A 23912-nucleotide genomic window follows, 5' to 3' on the forward strand; every position below is an offset into this window, starting at 1 on the left:
AGACTGAGGAAAGAACAATGGACAAAAGTAGGCTTATTATTTTACTACAAACTTATTACTATTCTAGCAATGGAAGAAATTTTATCATTGATATAAAGGCAGTGGCCAGAGGTTCTGAGGGATGGGAGATGGAAGAATAGATGTAAGATGGGGGCATTTTCTGGACATTGCAGTTGTCCTACATGACACTGCAATGACAGTTATAGGCCATTGTATATTTGTCATAACCTATAAAATTGTGCGGGACAGAGTGTAAACGATAATGTAAATTGTAAACCAAATTAGTAGCAATGCTTCAATATGTGTTCATCAATTGTAACAAATGTACTGCACTAAATGAGGGATGTTGTGGATGTGAGAATGTGTGGGAGTGGGATGGGAGGGGGAGAGAGTGGGGCATATCGTAATCTCACATTTTTTAATGTAACATTTATGTAATCTAAAGCTTCTTTAAAAAAATAAATAAAAAGTAATGAAGTCATGATGCATATGACAACATGGATGAACCTTGAGGACATTATGTTAAGTTGAGCAAGCCAGACACTAAAGGACAAATACTGTATGATCCCACTGATAGGAACTAATTATAAAAGCAAACTCACAGAGTAAGAATCAAGAATATAGGTTAAAAAGGGATAGAATGGGCCTAGAGAATGGGGAGCTGATGCTTAATTTGTGCCAAATTTCTATTTAGATTGATTGTAAATGTTTGGAAATGGGTAGTGGTGATGGTAGTACATTCTTGTGTTTATAATTAACAGTGATGAATTATGTTTGTGAAAAGGTTGAAAGGGGAAGTTTTTGTTCATATATGTTACTAAAAGGAAATTTAGTGACAACATGGGACTGTATACCACAGTGAACCCTGTTGTGGATTATGGACTGTGGTTAATTGTACAAATGTAAGTATATCCTTTCATATAATACAAATCTGAATTATAACAAATTTATGGCATTATTAGAAGGTCATAATAATATGGTGGTATATAGGAAAAATACACCCAATGTAAATTATGAAATATAGTTAACAATAATAATAATTTAATATTCTTTCATCAATTCTAACAAAATAGTCATTCGTCAAGTCTAACAAAAGTACCATACTAATGCAAAGTATCAACAACAGAGGGATATATGGAACACTGTACTTTTTTACATGACTTTTCTGTAAAAACATACAACTTCTCTACTTTAAAAAAAATTATAATAATTTTAAAAACATGCTGAGTGAAAGAAACCAGACACAAATGCTCTATATTGCATAATTCCACTTATATAAAATGTAAATATAAATAAATTTATATTGATGGAATAAGACTAGTGGTTATGTAGGGATGGGGAAGGATATAGGGATTGAGAGGTGACTATAAAGGGTATGGGGTTCTTTTTGGAGTAATGAAAATGTTCTAAAATTGATTGTGGTGATGAATGCACAACTCTGTGATTATACTACAAGCCATTGATTGTACACTTTGGATGATTGTACGGTATGTGAATGTATCTCAATAAAGCTTCTATAAAAATGAAGCAGATCAAACTTTTGATCAAAATCAAGTATTTTGAGACACATAAACAAAAGTGGCTAAGAATCAACCATACTTTGTAAGGACCAAACCCTACTTTCTGCTGCTTTCACCACAAGGTAGTAGAAACTTATCAACAGCTAATCAGACCAGAGTTGCCAAAAATAACTCAATTGCTAACATGTAGATTGACAGACATATATGTAGATAAGAATGGTATAAAATTGTAATTAAGAAACTAAAAGTTTAGGAAACTGAAGTAATGTTTATACTGATTAAGAATAAAATAATAAAATTTCTTTTAAAAAATGAAGATGGTCAACAACCACACCAGGGAACTGAGAATGCCAAAAACTCCAAGAAGGAGAATTACATCCATCAGCCATGAGGAATCTAAGCCCCCTCTCGATATAAAGGTGGAGAGGACAATGACCAACCCAGGTCCACAGGATGGAGGAATAAAATATGGTTTAGAGTGAACTTAGTGGTATTCTACTATAGAACTATTATGACTAGTAATGGAAGAAATAGCACCTTTGATCTGGAAATAGTGGCCACGGTAGTGGCTGAGGGCAGGGAGAGGGAAGAAGAGATGTGATGTGGGGGCATTTTCAGGACTTGGAGTTGTCCTAAATGATATTGCTGGGGCAGATGCTGGACATTATATATCCTGCCATAACCACTGAATGGACAGGCAGAGAGTATAAACTACAATGTAAACTACAATCCATGCAGTGCAGCAGTGCTCCAAAATATATTCACCAAATGCAATGAATATGCCACAATGATGAAAGAGGTTGTTGATGTGGGAGGAGTGGGGAGTTGGGGGGGTGGGGTATGTGGGAACCTCTTATTTTTTCATGTAACTTTTTTTTGTGATCTATGTATCTTTTTTTAAAAAAAGACAATTTAATAAAAAAATTTAAATTTAAATTTTTAAAAAATGAAGGAGAAATAAAGTTAGTCCCTTATGAACAAAGACTGAATTTGTTGACAATAGACCTCCCTTGCAAGAAAGGCTAAGGAGAGTTCCTTAGGCTGAAAAGGAACAACACAAGATAGTAATCTGAATACTCACACACAAAAAATGATGGGTATTGTTAAAAGTAAGTACACAGAGAACCAGCAAGATGGCAGCGGAGTAAGGAGCTCTTAGAGTCAGCTCCTGCTACGGGGCAGTTAATAAACACCCAGAGCTCTCTGGAGCTAGCTGAAGCATCTGTTTGGGGGCTCCAAGAGAACAGAAGAGAATCCTGCAACGTCCTCGAAGGAGTGGAAGGAGGAGACTGCCCATCTGCTGAGAAGACGGGTAAGTAAAGCACTCCACACCCCGGAGGCCGGTGTTCATCCTCCACAGGCGGCATAAGCCGCCTCAGGAGCTGTTCCGCAACTGGAAATGAAAGCTCTACTTCCCAAAAAACAGGGGAGGAAGAGAAGGTCGGGCACCAATTTCAGCTATTGAAGAGCAAATTCAGTGGGCTACAGTATAATTCTGAGAACAGCTAAAGTTTGAGCCTGTCCAAGTCAGAAGGAGGCCGGGAGCCACCATCTTAACTCAGGGCCAGGCAAGAGGGGAAGCAGGGCGGACTGAAAATCCCAGTGCTAGTGGGCACCGGCTTCTTTCCATCCAGATCATATTGCAGCTCTAGCCTAGGCCCCAGTGCCACCTCCAGCAGGGAGGAAGGTGTGGGGACCTCCGTCAGCCTCTCCGGGAAATTACCAGCCAAGCCCAGAGGCCAGTGACTATCCTACTCTGGCAGTGCCAGCCACCGCAGGGGCTATTCTGTGGCTGAAGTTGGAGCCTCCATTTCTCAGAACGGGGGAGGAGGAGGTAGATGGTTGGCTGCCGATTTCAGCTGCTGATTGGGAGACTCAGCTGACTAAGGTATAACCCTGGTTAACAGCTGGAATGTGAACCAGCCCAAGTCAGAAAGAGGCCAGTAGCTGCCATTCTGACTCCACCCCCAGCCTGAGGGGAAGCTAGGCTGACTGAAACTCTCTGCTCTAGAGGAACCAGTTTGTTTCATACAGATCAGCCTGGAGCCCTAGCCTAGGCTTCAGCCCGGCCTCTGGCAGGGAGGAGGCTGAGGAGCCCTACATGAGACTATACAGACAACTGCAGGGAACTTTGGCTGGAATGGACTGAAAATCACAAGTCTACCAGGACTTACCCTGGCCAGCTGACAGGGAGGTAAAGAGGGTCAACCACCACACCAGGGAGCCAAGAGTGCCTACAGCTGCAAGCAGGATAATTGCACCCATCATCCATGTGGAATCTAAGCCCCCTCTTGATGTAGAGGAGGACTGGACATAACCATCCCAGGGTCCACAGGATAGAGGAGTAGAGTATGGATTAGAGTGGACTTACTGATGTTCTGCTGGGGAACTATTGAGATTAGTAAGGGAAGAAATTGTAGTAGTGATGTGGAGAAGGTGGCCACGGTGGCTGCTGATGGTAGGGAGATGGAAGAAGAGATATGGTATGGGGGGCATTTTCAGGATTTGGAGTTGTCCTGGGTGGTGCTGCAGGGATGGATGCTGGATGTTGTGTGTCCTGCCATGGCCCACTGGGTGGCCTGGGGGAGAGTGTGGACTACAATGTGGACCACTGTCCATGTGGTGCAGCAGTGCTCCAGAATGTATTCGCCAGGTGCAGTGGATGTGCTGCAATGATGGAAAAGGTTGTTGATGTGGGGGTGGAGTGGGTGGGGGGGGTATATGGGGACCTCATATTTTTTTAATGTAACATTTAAAAGAAAATAAAGAAGAAAAAAATAAAAACTAAAAAAGAAGTCTACCAGGGCAACTGCAGTCATCTTGGACCTGCACTGCATAGATTGCTGCCCATACCTGCAGCTCCATCCCTGCCCCACGCAGGGGAGAAAGGTATGTGAAGCTTCATCAGTCTCTCTTGGCAAGTACAGTCTAGGTATGCACTTGGATTATTCCACATAGCTGTGATTCTGTCCCTACCCTTGGCAAAGGAGAAAGTTGGAAGAAGCTTCATTGGTCCCTGGCGCAATGATTGCAGCTTGAGCTTCCACAGCGTACAGTACCAACTCATGCTTGGCTCCTACTGCACAACCAGCAAGGGAGAAAGGATAGGAAGCCCTAAACTAAAGAGAAAAACTGCACCCAGAAAAAATACTCTAGTGAGCCAGATGCAAAGACACCAACAAAAATTACAATCCATGCCAAGAAACAGGAAGCTATAGCCCAGTTAAAGGAGTAAGATAAGCCTCCAGATGACATAAAGGAGTTGAGACAACTAATTATAGATGTTCAAACCAAATCTCCTTAATAAATTCAATGAGATGGCAAAAGAGATTAAGGATATTAAGAAGACATTGCATGAGCACAAAGAATTTGAAAGCATACATAGAAAAATAGCAGATCTTATGGGAATGAAAGGTGCAATAAATAAAATTTAAAAACATTGGAATCATATAATAGCAGATTTGAAGAGGCAGAAGAAAGGGTTGGTGAGCTTGAGGAAATGGCTTCTGAAAGTGAGCATACAAAAGAACAGATGAAGAAAAGAATGGAAAAAATTAAACGAGGTCTCAAGGAACTAAATGACCCCAAAAGGCATGCAAACATATGTGTCATGGGTGTCCCAGAAGGAGAAGAGAAGGGAAAAGAGACAGAAGGAATATTTGAATAAATAATGATAACCCTTTTGAAGGACATAGATATCCATGTCCAAGAAGCACAATGTACTCCCATCTGAAAAAATCCAAGTAGACCAACTCCAAGACACATTCTCATTAGAATGTCAAAGGCCAAAGACAAAGAGAGAATTCTGAGAGTAGCAAGAGAAAAGCAGTGCATAACATATAAGGAATATCCAATAAGATTAAGTGCTGCTTTCTCACCAGAAACCATGACAAGAAGACAGTGGTCTGATATATTTAACATACTACAAGAGAAAAACTTCCAGCCAAGAATATTATATCCAGCAAGACTGTCTTTCAAAAATGAGGGTGAAATTAGAATATTCACAGATAAACAGAAACTGAGAGAATTTCTAAGCAAGAGACCAGATTTTCAGGAAATACTAAAGGGTGTGCTAGAGCCTGAAAAGAAAAGACAGGAGAGAGGGGCCTGGAAGAGACTCTTGAAATGAAGATTATATCAATAAAAGTAACCAAAAGAGTGGGGAAAATAAAATATGACAGATAAAACTCAAATGGAAATAAACTTAACCAACAATGTAAAGCACTAGTATTCAGAAAACTGCAACTCAATGTTAAAAGAAATCAATAAAGGCCTAAATAACTGGAAGAACATTCTAAGCTCATGAACTGGAATACTAAATATCATAAAGATGTCAATTCTACTCAAATTGATATATAGATTCAGTGCAATTCCGACAAAAATTCCACCAGCATTTTTTTAAAATGAAAACATAATTATCAATTTTATTTGAAAGGGTAATGGGTCCTGAATAACCAGAAACATCTTAAAAAGGAAAAGCGGCATCTTTGGGACATGGAGCTGCCCTGGATGGTGCTTCAGGGGCAATCACCGGACATTGTAAATCCTCACAGGGCCCACTGGATGGAATGGGGGAGAGTGTGGGCCATGGTGTGAACCGTTGACCATGGGGTGCGGGGGTGCCCAGAGATATACTTGCCAAATGCAATGGCTGTGTCATGATGATGGGAGGGAGTGTTGCTGAGGGGGGGGAGAGGTGGGGTGGGGAAGGTAGGGTTCAATGGGACCTCATATATATATATTTTTAATGTAATATTATTACAAAGTAAATAAAATTTTAAAAAAAGGAAAAGCGAATTCTCATCTCCAGACTTTAAATTACATTACCTAGCTATAGTGGTAAAAACAGCATGGTACTGGCATAAATACAGACACATAGACCAATGGAACCAAATTTATGGTTTAGAAAGAGACCCTCACATAGTATGGTCAAGTGATTTCTGACTAGCCTGTCAAACCCACACAGCTTGGGCAGAGCAGTCCATTCAACAAATGGTGCTGAAAGAATTGATTATCCATAACTGAAAGAAGGAAAGAGGACCCCTATCTCACACCTTATCCAAACATTAACTCAAAATCGATCAAAAAGCTAAATATAAAAGCAAGAACAATAAAGCTTCTATAAGAAATTGTAGGAAAATATCTTCAAGCCTTGGTGGTAGGTGGTAGATTCTTAAAGGATATAAGAGGAGGAGGACTGAGATGGACTACTGATGTTTAATGTATGTAGAAGTTTTAATTAGCTTTAATGTACAAGTGTGGAAATGTATAGAGTAGATGGTAACAAATAGTGAATAACAAGTAGTGTATAAATGGGGATGTGGCTGAAAATGGTAGTATAGGAATGTAAATGCCAATTAACAGAATGCTAGAGAATAATGTAGGAACTGAATAGCACAGTAAACCAAGAGGTGGATGAGAATTGTGGTTGATGATAGAGATGCAAGAGTGTCCTTTGTGAGCTAGAGCAAATGTACATCACTATTGTAGGGTGATGGGAATGTGGAGAAGCAAGGGAAAAATACAACTGGCTTGACCTATGGACTGCAATTAGCAGTATAATGTAATATGCTTGCACGGTATGCCAAAGATATACTGTGTTCATAAGGAGGCAGTATGGAGAATGTGCGTCAAATGTACACTATGGACGTGGTTACAGTTGGATGATATTATCTTATAAATCTTTAACAAATGTTCTACCACAGTGTGGTAGATGTATGTTGACAGATGAATGTTGTTTGGAAATTCTGCACATGTGCATGATTGTTTTAGAAGTTTACAACTTCTGTCATAAAAATATATTTAAAATAATAATAGGGTGGATTGGGGGAAAAATACTTTGGTTAGTAGTAATATTTTGATGATGCTCTTTAATAATTAGTTTAAAATGTTTAACAATAATGCAAAGTATTGGTGGTAGGGTGAGGTATGAGAGTCCTGTATGATGTTATATATGTTTGTTTTGTAAGTTCACAACTATTACTATACACATATAGTTTATGTATGTTTATGAATGAGTGATATACTTCAATAAATTAAAAAGCATGCAGGTAACATCATACTTAATGGTAAAAGACTGAATGCTTTCCTCCAAATATAAGGAGCAAGACAAAGATGTTTGCTCTCACTACTTTTACTTGACATGGTACTGAAGATTCTAGTCATGGCAGATAGGCAAGAAAAAATAAAGAAAAAATATCCAGATTGGAAAGGAAGATGTAAAGCTGTATATAACATAATGTTGTCAGAGAGTATAAGAAAAACACACATATACACATTCACATTCTCTTAAGACTAATAAATCTGTTCAGTAAGGTCACAAGACACAAAAACAATATACAAATATCATTTGTATTTCCATATACTTGCAAAGAAAATCTCAAATATGATATTAAGAAAAAATTCCCAAGAGATTCAGAAATAAATTTACCAATACATTTAAGAAAAACAGTGAAATAACTATACACTGAAAACTAAAAACATTGCTGAGGGAAATTATAGATGATCTAAATAAATGGAAAAGTATTCCAAGTTTATGGATTAGAAAATCAATACTGTTCTCCCCAAATTGTATAGATTGAATTAAATCCCAATCACAGTCAAAGCAAGGTTTCTGACAGAAATTGACAAGCTGATCCAAATATTTGTATGGAAATGAAAAGAACCCAGAATATTCAATACAATCATTAAAGAACAAAATCGTAGGACTCACACTTCCCGATTTTAATACTTACTACAAATCTAAGTACTGAACACAGTGTGGGACAGGTATACGGATAGCTATATCATCCAAAGGAACAAAATTCATCGCTTAAATATAAACCCTTTATTTATGGTCAATTGATTTTTTAAAAGCGTTCCAATGCACTTCAACAGAAGAAGAAAAAAAAGTTTCTTTAACAAATTTTTATGGCCCAATTGGATACCCATAGGCAAAGGTAAAAATTTAGACCATTACTTTACACCACACACAAAAATCAACTCAAAATGGATCAGAGACCTAACTGTAAGAGGTAAAACTAGAACGTTTAGAAGAAAACGCAGAAGAAAATACTCATGAAGTTGAATTTGGCAATGGTAAAGCAAACTCAACAAAAGAATAAATAGTTAAATTGGATTTCATTAAAATTAAAAACTTTTATAATCAAAATCTCTTGACACTCGCCAGAGAAAGAAAAGACAACCCAAAGAATGGAGAGAAAATCTGCAAAATATATCTTATAAAGGTTTAGTATCCAGAATATATAAAGAACTCTTAGAACTCAACAACAAAACTGCAAACAACAAAGGACTTGAATAGACATTTCTTCAAGGAAGATAGATATATAGGTGGCCCAACTACATTAGTTATCAGGGAAATGCAAATCAAAACCACAGCTACAATGAAATATACTTCACATATACTAGGATGGCTATTATTTAAAACGAAAAAAAAAAAAAAAACAAGCGTTGGTGAAAAAGTTCAACATAGAGTTCATATGACCCAGAAAATCTACTCCTACATATATACTAAAAATATTATTTGATGAATGGATAAATAAAATGTGGTATATCTTTAAAATGGAATTTTAATCAGCAATGAAAAGAAGTGAAGTACTGATACATGCTGCAACACAAATGAACTCTGGAAACATGATGCTAAGTCAAAGAAGTCAGACACAAAAGGACACATATTACTTGACCCCATGCCTATGAAATGTCCAAAATATACAAGTCCAGAGAGGCAGAAAGTAGATTAGTGGTTGTCTGGAGCTAGGTATGGCAAGAGGGATTGACTCCACATGGGAAAGGGGATTCATTAAGGTGATGGAAATGTTCTAAAATTGGGCTGCAGTAGTTTGCACCACTTAGTAAATTTAGTAAAAATTACTGAACTGTAAAGTAAAATATGAATTTTATGGCATGTAATTTATAACTCAATAAGGTTTTTGAAAAAGCACTCTGGGGAGACAAAAAAATACTAATATTTTATCTTCATCATTTATTAGAGATCACATAGAGTTCATTAGGCTGCAGTTTATTGTTGTGGTGGTGGTTATGGTAAGGCTGGTGGTTTTCCCATGAGGGCTGAGGGTCCAGCAATGTTTTGGTCCTCCAAAATAAAAATTAAAACTTAAATACAAAAAAAACTCCTATTGGCTTGAATTTTTTTGTTGTTGTTTTTTTTTTGATATTTCTTTTTTTTTTAATTTTATTCATTTTTTTAAAAAATATTACATTAAAAAAATATGAAGTCCCATTCAACCCCACCGCCCCCACCCCCCACTCCCCCCACAGCAACACTCTCTCCCATCATCATGACATATCCATTGCACCTGGTAAGTACATCTCTGGGCATCGCTGCACCCCATAGTCAATGGTACACATCATAGCCCACACTCTCCCACGTTCCATCAAGTGGGCCCTGGGGAGATCTACAATGTCCCGTAGTTGTCCGTGAAGCACCACCCAGGACAACTCCAAGTTATTGGCTTGAATTTGAAGCAGCAATGATGATAAAGAGAAGTGGGTGGATTTTTAAAATATTTGGGATGTAAAAATGACATGATTTCATAGTGATCAGATATAGGGAGTGGGGAAGGGTGAGGATACCTCAGACTTAAAGTTGAATTCCTATTGTTCTCCTCAACTTGCTGCCAATCTCAGGGAATGGATCAGTACCCTGGCAGAGAATAGACAACCATTGTCTTTGGAGTGAACGAATAAATAAACAGAGTAAAATTACAGCCCTACAAAATATTCACCTGCTCCTGACAAACAAAAGTCATGCTTGGCTCAGCAGATATCCAGCACAATTTCCAAAACACTTTTAGGACCATTTCAGAAATCATCAGGTCCCACACCCAGAACAACACCTACCTTCATATCAGCCTCTTATCCTGTAAATCTTTACATCAGGGCAATGGCAGGTGCATGTACATTGCTCATGAGTGTGGGGGATGTTTGGTGGTATTGTAGAAAGAGGGTCATGGTGGTGCCCAACTGATGCATCTCTGTTCAGTACAGCTTCAAACAGGGTGAGTCTCTTCACACTAAGAGATTTATTAATTCAGGGTCCCCTTCCCAGTCCTGGCAGGCAAAAAACACAGCTGATGGGAACACTGTGGACACCCTATATTCTACTGCCATTCCGAGGGTTGACAAGCAAAAATATAGAACTATTTGTGGTTCCTGATGCAGACATTGAACAAGGAAGTGATCGGTTCCAGTTCATACTTCCCGGAAATAAAGAAAATGTGGCATGCAAAAGTAGCCTCCAGATTCAGCCACTCCAGCCAACATTCCATTTATCACATTGACCATGATTTGAAGCATAATAAATGGTAAAGGTCCTTTTTTAATGGGGACAAATAGCCATATTTCCTTCTTGTGGTTGTTGTGAAGACAATAATGTTTTGCATAATACATAGTTGCCATTACTGCCACTTCCTTAATGAGGATATATTGGGAGTTTAGGATGTCACAAAGTTGGTCCACAGTGTTTATAATTCTTTTTTTTTATTTTTATAATTAAGTTAATGTAGAATAAACTTTATGTAATCTTTACTACAGTATGTCCTGGAAAGATAATGCCAGAATAAGAAACAATTCTAAAGGACCACTGTTTGGGAGTGTTAAATACAAAGAAGGATATGTGGATTATGGAAGTGTTCTTAAATGTGGGAGCTAATGTTTTTTTTTTTCATGATTTGTGTATACCATTAAACCACCCAGTCCTTTATTATGAAACTTTTGCTAGGCAGTGTACTATGTTCATTCAACAAAGTTTGGGAAAGCAATCATGTGGTTAAAATATTCAATAGTAAAACATTCAAAAAAGCATTCTTGATAGTTGACATAAAATTAATGCTTAAATGAATATTATTCCATTTCCAGGGGCAGTCAATAGTATCAAAAAGGCTTTTCAGAGTTATTGTTTTCAGAATGGAGAGCTTCTTCACCTAGCTTCCTCAATTGCACTGCTCTGCCTATCTGGACTCTTGTTAGCTTGCTCCGGAGGGGCAGACAAAGGAGGGGCAGACAAAATCTGGGCAGAGAACATTAGTGGATGTTAGAACGAAAGAAAGTCAGTGCTGCAAGATCTTGCTGACAGCCAAGATTCAGCATTCACTCCACATCCTAGCAAACTGAGGCAAGAACAGTGTAGGGACTCTCTGAAATCTAGACACCAAGGCAGCGACAGGGCCAAGGCTAGTTAAGTCATTCCGAGTTTCAAACAATGTACTCTGGGCGTCAGTCAGAACGCGAGCCTGCTCCAGCTCTTCCAGCTCCTCTAGAGCGCTAGGCCCATCTGGCCCTGCGCTGATCTCCAGGCGGCCTCTGTGTCGCGCAACTGGCTCAAACCGAGACTACAACCCCGTAGCCAGGCAGGTGCAGCCTTCTCCGCCAGTTAAGGTGAGTACCACCGCTCCGGGCAGAGCAGGGCCGGCTTGTGCCGCCGCGCGCCCTACTCACTGCGCCAGGCCTGAAAGCGAACGCCTAGGCAAACCCATCCATCGTACTCACCCAGGAAACCCCTTCTCCTACCATCAGGGCGGGACCCACCTGTGCTGGACGTCGCGACTTCTAACTTCGCAAAACAGGCGGAATTTCAAACAAGGAGAGCCTCTGGAGGCAGCCTCGCGCCCACCTTTTGCTTCCCCGCCCCCAAGCCGTCCCCGCACGCTCCCCTCCCCCAGCCTGCTCCGGCCCAGCTGCTAGCTACCTTGCTCCGCCCTGCTCCTTCCGGCGGTGCTGGGTGGCGTTTCTCCGGACTTAGCCGGCTGCCCAGGTATCCTAGAGCCTTAGATCCAGAAGGATCGGGCCCTGGAAGCGCTAATCGGTCGCCTTCATTAAACAGTTTTGGAGTCAAAGGCACAGGAAGGAGAAAAAACGAGGCTGTAAAACTATCCTGCAAAAAAAGCCACCATCCCCTGCCTGCCATTTCAGTGCTTCCCTAGAGTTCCCTCCTGTGCTTCTATTTATGGTGACTTGGCTTGGCTGAATTTGATACATTATCCAGGGCAATAATTGGTTTCCTGTAGCTAAAATTCTTCCTCTATCCTTCTATCATTCTCTTGAACTACATCACAGCCACTGCTGGGCTCCCACCACTTCAATCGAGCATCTTGAATCCAGGGTCCAGGTACAATACTGTATACATGGGCACCGATGAAGGTACAGCCATTAGGAATATACCCCTTATGCACATAAAAATTCAAGAACAATAAATGTTGAAAAGAAGGATCAATAAGTGTATTGAAATCCTTTATGCAATGGAAATGCAGGGCAGAGGAAATAAATTGAGATTAAAACAAGAGATTAACTGAGATGTTTAAAAGTGGGAAATTGTGTTGCATTGTAATTATTAGACTGAGAAATATTAGTATAATTTTTAAATGGTAGCAAATGAAACTGTTTGTAGAAGTCAGACTCAACAAAAGAAAAAGCTGCCACATCGTCACTCTGGAATTCATCCTGCTAGAGATGTTCTGTCCCCACTAGTCTAAAATTTTACTATCCACCATTTTTTACTCAATTCAGATACTATCTCTTCTGTGACTCCTTCTCCTCTCTTTACCTGGGTGAATTTATTTTCTCCTTCATGTGTCCAATATTCCCAATGGATCCTGTACAGACTTCAAGTGTACAACTTGCCATTTTGGATTATAATTTATTTGCATGTCTGGCTTCCATGAACAAGTAGCTTCTTTTTTTAAAAAATAATATTTTTTTTATTTTTAAAAAGATACTTAGATTACATAAATGTTACATAGAAAATAGAGGCATTCCCATGTGCCCCACTCCCCACACCTCCCACACACTCCCACATAAACAACATCCTTCATTAGTGTAGCACATTCACTGCAATTGATAACACATCCTGGGAATTTGCCACTGAACATGGACCATAGGTCACATTGTAGTTTACATTCTCTCCCACAAAATTTGGCAAGTTATGGGAAGATATAAAATGACCTATATCTGTCATTGCAATGTCATTAAGGACAATTCCCAAAAGAGCCCCCATATTACAGCTGTTTTTCCCTCTCCCTGTCCCAGAGCCTCCAGAAGCCACTGCCTCCACATCAATGTTGTAATTTCATCCATTGCTAGAATCACAATGTCTATGGTAGAATACCACCAGTATGTCCACTCTAGTCCATAGTTCATTCCCCAATCCTAAGGATTCTGGGATGGTGATGTCCACTCTACCTCTAATTGAGAGGGGGCTGCTATCCCATACAGCAGATGGATGGTACTTTCTTTCTTGCTTTTGTAGGCTCTCTCATTTCCTTGGTATGGTGGTTGTCAATCCTCATCTCCTTGTTAGTTGTCCTAGGTGAATCCAATGAACTGGAGAGTAGGTGTTGCAATTCTTCTGAGGCTCAGGGCACAGCTGGTACATGGACAGCCCAAAGAGTCCAGTCTTTTGGACATAGACCTACAAACTCCAGCAAGTATAGGTTTAAATAGAAGGGGCAGATGAGCCATGTGTAGGGAAGCCACAACTGTGTCCAAATCTGTCACTCTCAGGAGCACAAACTCCAAAGTAGGACCCACTAGCAAGGCACAAAACTCCAGAGCTATCTGACTTGACCATAAGACCTGGGTATCTCCAGAGCCCTCAGAAGCCCCACTATTTGGGTGTTAACCACTTTGGCAGTCTATGAGATCCTGCAGAGATGTGCATAAATGTTACCTCTGGGATGACCTCCTGACTCATTTTGAAGTCTCTTAGCCATATAAAACTCATTTGTCTGTACCTTTTCCTCGTTTTATTTGAATTCTTTTTCCAGATGCATTGCTAGTTGGTGCTTGGTAATAATCCCTTGGTGCCAGGGAGCGATATCCCCAGGAGTCATGTCCCACACTGGGGGGAAGGTAATGCATTTATATGCTGAATTTGGCTTAGAGAGAGGCCACATTTGAGCAACAAAGAGGCTCTCAAGAGGCAACTTTTAGGCACCTCATAAAACTAGGCTAAGTTTCAATTTCAAGAGCAAAGGCTCACAAGCACAGTCACCAATGTCAAGGGCCCATCAATGAACCATCCTCCTTCACCAGTCATTGCCCCTGCACTGGGGGGACTGTTGTTGCTCCATTAAAGAATGTGGCAGAGCTCTCCAGGATGGAAATTCAGTATTCTCTTGGTTATTGTGTGACTCTACCCACTGTGACAATGCCCTGTGAACATATGAACACATTTATATACCTTATACATATGCCCAGGTGAACTTCCTCCCATGTATCCCCCATCACTGACACCCCACATGAATGATCCTTCCCTGTCCCAGTTGTAACCATTCTGTGATCCAAAGCTTCTTCAAAAATGAAGTCAATAAAATAGCCAAATACAATTAATAGGAAAATGAAATAATAATGATAGGTTTAAATATAAGAAATAAAATACATACAAATTTTAAAAACTAGAAATAAAAGTTTGGGATATTAAAAAATAATGAAAAATATTTTTTTTAATTTTTTGACATTTTACCTTTCATCACTATAATATATTTTGTCCTGTATGTAGTGTTACATTTTCTTCTATTTATTCCCCAGTGTCTAACTTATTTTCATTTTGTTTTCAAAGAAGTTTTAGGTCACAGCAAAGTCACATACAGAATACAGGGGACTCGCATATACCCAACATCTTCCCTTTTCCCCTTCCCACATTAATACCTTTTTATATGTGGTTGATACCTTTGTTACAACTGATACAGAAATAGTGAAACATAGCTATTAACTATGCTCAATGGTTTACATTATGGTTTAAATTTTAGACCAGACACTTTTATAAATTTTGATCATAATTAACATGGCCTGTGTCCATCATTGCAAGATCATGTAGAACACTTCCATTGCCCACTAAATGCCCCCTGTTCCATCTAATCTATTCCTCCCTCCCCCTCCCCTCACGGCCCATGGCGCCCCCCACCCCAGCTTCACTCCTTTGATGACACGATTCATAGTTACTTGCACCAAAACTGAGTCTTGACACACTAGTTTGTCCTCCCCTATTAGGAACGACCCATGCTCTCAAAAGACTCCTACCCCTCTGTTTGTGAACATATCGGTCCTCCCCAGAATGGGAGTACAACTCCTTCCTGCTCATTATGTGGGTCCCCCCCACTGATGCAACACATTATGACAAAATGTTCACTCACACACTCCCTAGAAGCCTGTTACAAGTGTGCCCTGTCCCAAACGTCCCCCATCCAACACCCTAAACCAGTAACCCTTCCTTGTCATATTGCCATAAGAGAATTCCCAACTTTGTACTTTCAACTACATACCCGCCAATCCCCAGTGTTCACCTTGTCCCTCTCCCAACCCTTCCCCCAGTTCCTTGGACCTTCCAACCCACCCTTCCCAATCTATCCACCTGTCAAACCTGCACCACCCAACCCAATAGTATCACTACCCTCCTGTCATATCTCTTCAATGCCCAACTATAATACACTGTCACCTTATAATAGATTACAAGCTTCTTGAGAACAGAAAACTTGGATGTATCAGCCTCTTAATGCTTTCTGGATACTTTAATCTGTTAATGGCAACTTATCTTTACTTATTTCATTGATTTTAGTAGGTAGTGTAATGATTCTTCCTATCACAGGACTTTTGATTATTCTGTTTTCTCTTTCTGGAATGGTCTTCCTTAATCTTGCTGGGTTAACTCCACAAAAGCATGAACTGTACCTGGTTTTTGTTTACCCAGAGCTTAGTACAATGATATTTCCAGCAGATAATACAGTGCCTGGCACAGAGTGGAATTCAGAGAATATTTGCTGGATGAGTGAATTAGCAGTTGAATAAAATGCAATAGGTAAAAATAATGTGCTAGAAAATAAGGGGAGAAAAAAAAACAATGGAGGTATCTGAGTCCTATTATGTTATAGCCACACTGACCTTCCTTCTGTACCTAGAGCACAACAAACTTGTTGCTGCACCAGGTCCACAATATTATCTTCTGTTCATCCATTTCTGTATCAACTACACTGCTAACACTTGGCCAGGGGAGTTGGCAAACTTTTTTTGCAATGGGCCAGGTAATAAGTATTTTAGGTTTTGCCAGTTGTATGGTCTCTGTTGCAAGAGTTCAACTCTCCCTTCCTAGAGCAAAAGCAACCGTAGGTAATACATAAATGAATGAGCTTGAATGTATTATAAAACAAAAAACAAGTGGTAGACAGGCTTTGACCTGCAGGCTGTAATTTGTTGACTCCTGCTTTAGGCCAAGTCACCATCATCTCTTGCCTAGACTACTGTATAAGAATGATGTGGGAGACATTGTCTTTGGTCAACATCTACATCTTCTTGTTATAAGCATCTTAATGAAGTTTTCTTGTTATATAATCCTTCTCATAACCTTAAGAATTCTTAAAAAGGGATTTAAACTGTGTCTTCATTGTGATTTTTAATTGTTGAAAATGGTCCTTAAAAGAATCAATAGTAATCTTTGTAAAAGTTCAAAAAGGAAAAGCTAAAAAGAGAGAAAGAAAAAGGAAGGAAGGGAAGGAGAGAGGGAAGAAGAAGAAAAGAAAAGAATGAAACCATTTACCCATTAAAGAATTTCTGGACTGTTTCCCATACTTTGCTATCATGAATAATGCTATAAATATTCGTATACAGGTTTTTGTATGAACGTAAATTTTTATTTCTTTGAGGTAAATGATGAGAAGTCCAAACTGCTGGTAGTATATAGTTGCATGTTCAGTTTTTAAAGAAACTACCACACTCTTTTCCAGAGTGATGGCACCTTTTTGCATTCCCATCAGCAATGTATGAGAAATCCAGTTTCTCTACAACCTTGACAGCATTTGGTGGTGTCAATATATTTTATTTCAGTTGTTTTTTATTTCGGCTATTCTTATATGTCTGTCTGTAGTCATATCTCATTGTATTTTTAATTTGCATTTCCCTGATGAATAATGATGCTGAACATATTTTCATGTGCTTATTTACTGTCTGTATAACCTCTTCAGTGAAAAGTCTCTTCGTGTCTTTAGCCCATTTTCTACTTGGATTGTTTGTTTTTGTATGGTTGAGTTCTGAAAACTCTTCTCATATTTCAGATACTAGTCCTTTGTTGAATATGTGGTTTACAAATACTTTTGCCTGTTCTGTAGCTTTTCTTTCCATTCTCTTCATAGGGTTGTTCACAGAGCAAAAGTGTTTAATTTTGATGAAGTCTGATATATCAATTTTCCTTTCATGGTTTGTGCTTTTGGGGTTAAGCCTAAGTACTCTTTGCCCAGACCTATATCCCAAAGAATTTTCTCCTATGTTTTTTTCCTAAAAGTTTTATAATTTTGTGTTTTACATTTAAGTCTAGCAGCACGAATTTTTAGGTAAAAGAAAAGTTAAACCACAAAGATAAAACACTTCCCACCAACTATAATAAATAAAATTTGAAAGAATGATACCATCTGTAGCAGTTTGATATTATTTATGAATTCCAAAAATAGATATTGGATTATGTTGGTCAACTGATCTTTTCCTCTGAGCATATTAGATTATATTGGATTCAGAGATTTACTTGATTAAATAATGATTAAAGCTTTGATTGGGCCATGTCAGTAGGATGAGTCCCCACCCCTTTGGTGGGTGGGGACTCACAGAAAAACTGCACCACAGAGAAGGGAGGTTGGGGTTTTGAGCTGGAGCCTGGAAAGTAAGCACACAGAGGAGCAGAACAGCTGAGCCCAGAGAGAATCAAGCCCTGGGGAGAGAGACAAAGCCTAGAAAGTCTGATGGCCTACAGCTAATATTAGAAGAAGCTGGGACTACAGAGTCTTAAGAGGAAGAGGAAGGCCAAATGTGAGCAGCCATCTTACTCCAGTATGTGGCAACAGACTTTGGTGAGGGAAGTAACTTACGCTTTATGATCCAGTAACTGTAGGCTCCTACCCCAAATAAATACCCTTTATAAAAACCAACAGATTTCTGGGATTTTGCTTCAGCACCCCTTTGGCTGACTAATATACCATCAGATGTTGGATGAGGAGGTAGAGCAATTAGAACCCTCATACAATGTTGATGGGGAAAATAAATTGGCACAATCACTTTAGAAAACTGCTTAGCAGATTCTTTTAAAGTTAAACATGCACTTTCCTCGTGACTCAGCAATCTCATTACTAGGTATTTGCCCAAGAGAAATGAAAACACATTTATACAAAGACTCACATACAAATGTTCATAGCAGCTTTATTTTTAATAACCCCAAACTGTAAAAACTCAAATGTTCATCAACAGGTGAATAGGTAAGCAAATGTACATCCATAAAGTGGAATACTATTCAGCCATAAAAAATTAATGAAATACTCTTACAGGCAGCAAACATGAACAAATCTCAAAACAGTATGTTGAATTAAAGAAATTAGATGCAAAAGAGTATATACTGTATGATTCAATTTATATGAAATTATGGAAAATGGAAAACTAAACTATGGTCATAGAAAACAGAATAATGATTGTCTGGGGTAAGGGGGGTATAGATTTACAGAAAAGGGAGGGAAACCTTTGAGGGTGATGGTAATATTCTGTATCTTGATTATAGTGTTGGTATACACAGTGTATACATTTTTCAAAAGTCATTGACCTGTATAGTTAAGATTTGTACATTTAACTGTATGTAAAATAAAATTCTATATAAATTAAGTTGGGTTCAAGTGACTCCACGGATTGTTATCCTTCATTGTCATTTATTTGTTGATTGTTTATCTGTACTTTCTCCCAGTCTCCATATTGCTAATTACTTGTGGGCATGCTTATTTAACAGCTGTATTAAGATATAATTTATATACTGAACAATTCACCTATTTAAAGTGTACAATTAATTGACTTTTATATTTTCAGAGTTGTGCATCCATCACCACAATCCAGTTTAGAACATTTACATTACCCCCCAAAAAACCATATACCCCTTAGTCATCATCCCCCAATTCCTCACCACCACTCCCAGCATCTGGCAAACTCTAATCCATTTTCAATCTCTACAGATAGATCTATTCTGGACATTTCATGCAAATAAAATCATGTAATTTTTATTTATTTATTTATTTTTGTGATTGACTTCTTTCATTTAGCAAAATGTTTTCGAGGTCCAGCCATATTGTAGCATGGGTCGGTAGTTCATTCCTTTCTATTGCCAAATAATATTCCACTTGCATATACCTCATTTTGTTTATATAGTCATCAATTAAAGACATTTGGGTTGTTTCCACTTTCTGGTTATTATGAATAATATTGCTATGAACATTCTTCTGTAAGTATTTGTATGGACATATACTATCATTTCTCTTGGATACCTAGGAGTGGAGTTGCTGGATCATATGGTAACTCTGTATCTAACCATCTGAGATTTTCCACAGCAGCTGTACCATTTTACATTGCTACTAGCAATGTATGTGTTCCAGTCTCACTACATTGATACCAACACTTGTTATTATCCATCTTTTTTTTCTATTCCACCCATCTTAGTGGCTATGAAGTAGTATCTCACTGTGTTTTTTAAAGGATTTATTTATTTAATTTATTTAATTTATCCCCTCCCCCTCCCTGCCGAAATAGCTCCCTCGTCTGTTTGCTCCTTGCTTTTGGTCATTGTTTGCGTTCATTGTCTGCTCATTGTTTTTTGCTCATTTTCTGCTCATTGTCTTTGTTTTTTACTTTAGAAGTCACTGGAAACCAAACCCGGAACCTCCCACACGGGAGACGGGCGCCCAACCACTTGAGCCACATCTGCCCCCCTTATTGTGGATTTGATTTGCATTTGCCTAATGACTAATGATGTTGAGCATCTTTTCATGTACTTGTTGGCCATTTGTATATCTTCTTTGGGGAAATGTCTACTCAAGTCTTTTGTCCATTTTAAAAGTGTGTTGTTTGGCTTTATGTTGTTGAGTTGTAAGGGTCCTTTATATATTCCATTCCAAGACCCTTCTCAGTTATATCATTTCCAAAATTTTTCTCCCATTTTGTGGGCTGTGTTTTCACTTTCTGGATGTGTCCAGTGTATCACAAATGTGTGTTTTTTTTTTAATTTTATGATGTCCAGTTTATCTATATCTTTTATTGTTTATGATTTTGTTGTCATACCTAAGAAATTACTGGCTGATCCAAGGTTATGAAGATTTACACCTATGTTTTCTTCTAAGACTTTTAAAGTTTTAGCTTTTATATTTAGATCCTCAATCCATTTTCAATTAATTTTGGTGTGAAGTAGTGGTTCAAATTCATTCTTTTGAATTGAGGGCATGTTTTTAATATTCTACTTTTAATCTACAAACTGGTCTCTCAGTTCAGTTTTCTCATCTCAGTATGACCCGACATGTTTTTAGCATTTGCAAGGGAATAAAAGCTTCATGATCACTCTACAACAAATCTCTTTCATCAGAAGTCAGAACTGGCATATCTGACTCTTTATAACATTTTAAATTCAAATGTAACACAATTATAGAAAAGTGCACACGTTATAAATATACAGATCAATGATTTTTCACAAATGAACATACCTGTGTAACCACAAATCAGGTCAAGAAATAGAACATTACCAACACCCCAGGAAGCTTTCTTACGATAGCCACTATCTTGACATTTCAATATAAATTGGTTTTACCTGTTTTTTAACTTTATATAAATAAAATTATATAGATGCGTGTGTATTTTCTTTTGGGTCTATCTTTCCCTAAATATGATTATGAGCTTCATCCTTGTTGTTCTCTATAGCAGCAGCTTATTCATGCTCACTACTGTATAAAATTCCATTGTCTTGCTATACTATAATTTATTCATCCAATTATACTGTTCTACTGTTAATGGGTATTAAGGTTGCTTCCAGTGTGTGGCTGTGATTTATAGCACTGCTATGAACATTTTGTTCATGTCTTTTGTAGCACATGCATATGCATTTTTGTTAAGTATATATCTGTGAATAGAATTGCTGGGTCATAATATATGCATATAGTCAGCCTTAACAGAGACTGACAATTGGTTTCCAAAGTTGTCTTGAAAGGGTATGCCTGTTCTGCTCAAGATCCACTACTCTCACCATCGCCAAAGATTCTTGTCACTAGACTCACAACTAGGATCAGATATCAGCATCTTCCAGGGGGGCAAATACAAAGTCTGACTCAAGAATAAATAGCTCATACTCCCCTCAAATTGAAATATTTTATTCAATTATATTGCCATAAACCTGGGGGAATATGTGCAGTAATAGATTATAATGATGGTCTACCAAGGAAGATGGAATATAATACTGGATCAGGTCAAATTTATTGATATAAGGACACTTATTCTGGATTTAATGTATTATCTTGTGTTTTAACAGGCTAATTGGTTAGCTAATTAGCCTGTTAGCTAATTGACTAAATTGTGACCTATTTTTTTTTTAAGATTTATTTATTTATTTCTCTTCCCTTCCTCCCACTCCCCCCCGCCCTGGTTGTCTGTTCTCTGTGTCTATTTGCTGCGTCTTCTTCTTTGTCCGCTTCTGTTGTTGTCAGCGCCACGTGAATTTGTGTTTCTTTTTGTTGCGTATTCTTGTTGCATCAGCTCTCCGTGTGGGCAGTGCCATTCTTGGGCAGGCTGCACTTTCTTTCACACTGGGCGGCTCTCCTCATGGGGCACACTGCTTGCGCGTGGGGCTCCCCTACGCGGGGACACCCCTGTGTGGCATGGCACTCCTTGTGCACATCAGCACTGTGCATGGGCCAGTTCCACACGGGTCAAGGAGGCCTGGGGTTTGAACTGCGGACCTTCCATATGATAGATGGACACCCTAATCACTGGGCCAAGTCCTCTTCCCTGACCTATTTTTATTGACCTATTTTTAATTTTGAGATTCTAGAATTTCCATGACCTAATATCAAGGAAAGAATCCATAGGCACAGGGAGACAGGAATGATGGAGTACATGTATCATATGTGATTTCTACACTCAATACCCCCATATACACTGCAATCCCCATGTATTAGTCAGCCAAAAGGGTACTGATGCAAAATACCAGAAATTGGTTGGTTTTTTATAAAGGGTATTTATTTGGGGTAGGAGCTTACAGATACCATAAGCATAAGTTACTTCCCTCACCAAAGTCTATTTTCATGTGTTAGAGCAAGATGGCTACTGACATCTGCAAGGGTGAACCTGGGTTCCTCTTTTCCAGGGTCTTACTTCTCTCTGGGTTCAGGGTTCCTCTCATTCCAGGGCTTGCTTCTTCCTGGGCTCAGTGTTCTTCTCTTCCTGGGGCTTGCTTCTGTTTCCTCTGGGAGCTTACTTCCCAGGGCTCCAGTTTAAGGCTTCAGCATCAAACTCCAATATCAAAACTCCAACATTGAAAACCCTCAACCCTGTCCTTTGCCAATGCCTTAAAGACATGACCCAATAAAATCCCTAATCATAACTTAACTAATCATAGTTGTATGATATATTAGTTATGACTAATCATAACTTAATCACACCCAGGTACAGACCAAATTACAAACATAATCTAATATCTCTTTTTGGAATTCATAACCATATCAAACTGCTGCACCCCATAATGGCCCAAAGCTTTTCCTAAAGCTTTGAGAAATATATTAGTAAAAGTAGTACCAGTATATTAATATAAAACATAGAAAAACATCTTAAAACTTAGAAGCTTAATATAACAACCATTTATTTGGATCACAAGTTTATGGATTGATTGAATGACTCCAATTGCAGCTTCTGTCCAAGATGTACTGTATTTGCTAAAGCAAATGAACACATCCCCTGACACCTAGTATGGAGTTACTGATCTGGAAAATTCTTGTCTTCATATGAATTTGTAAGGACCACAACTAACAGTTTGGTTTTACTTGACAGGGCCAGGGCTATATCAATTCTCCTGCTCTCTGCCATAATATAGTTCACAAATATGTTAACTACCTTGACAGTCCATTGAACATTATGCTGATTCACTACATTGATGGCATTACATTGGTTGTACCTGGTAAAGAGGAAGTAGTAAGGACTTTTTATGCCTTAGTAAGACATGAGAGCCAGAAAATAGGAGACAAACCCCACAAAAATTCAGAACCCACCACCTCAGTGAAGTTTCAGGGGGTCCAAAGTTCAGGATCATTTTGATATATCCTCTCACAAAGCTTATCTGGATGCTATAATTGGTTAATGCCTAATGTGCAAGAGAAGAGAACACTCAGAACACAATTTTCCACCATTTGCTAGGGACAAGCCAGACAACTGGTGGCAGGTTAACTACATAGGACTACTTTTATCAAGGAAGAGGAAGCAATGTGTCCTCACTGGAATACTCTCACCCTGGGTATGGATTCAACATAATGCTGCTGCTAGTTCCACCATCTGTGGTCCTGTGGACTGCCTTATTCACTATCATAGTAATCTAATAACATTGATTCTGATTAA

General features: G+C 38.7%; 2 protein-coding genes across 9 annotated transcripts in view; one reads left to right on the forward strand and one right to left on the reverse strand.

The window, feature by feature from the left end:
- Positions 1–12652, reverse strand: part of TMLHE (trimethyllysine hydroxylase, epsilon) — a 211189-nt gene extending 198537 nt beyond the window's left edge. The window contains exon 1 of one of the 3 annotated variants that reach the window (XM_071213271.1): positions 12226–12652. The gene's annotated coding sequence lies outside the window, so the exon portion shown is untranslated. Of the gene's footprint in view, positions 1–12065 lie in introns of all 3 variants that reach the window. The other 2 variants (XM_004459296.4, XM_071213272.1) reach the window with 2 other exon arrangements.
- SPRY3 (sprouty RTK signaling antagonist 3) overlaps positions 2655–23912 on the forward strand; it is a 330390-nt gene continuing 309132 nt past the window's right edge. For 5 of the 6 annotated variants that reach the window (XM_058290994.1, XM_058290992.1, XM_058290991.1 and 2 more), the window contains exon 1: positions 2655–2832. The gene's annotated coding sequence lies outside the window, so the exon portion shown is untranslated. Of the gene's footprint in view, positions 2833–11578; positions 11916–23912 lie in introns of those variants that run through there. The other variant, XM_058290995.1, reaches the window with a different exon arrangement.

This window comes from Dasypus novemcinctus, chromosome X (assembly GCF_030445035.2).
Source record: "Dasypus novemcinctus isolate mDasNov1 chromosome X, mDasNov1.1.hap2, whole genome shotgun sequence".
Classification (NCBI taxonomy): Eukaryota; Metazoa; Chordata; class Mammalia; order Cingulata; family Dasypodidae; genus Dasypus; species Dasypus novemcinctus.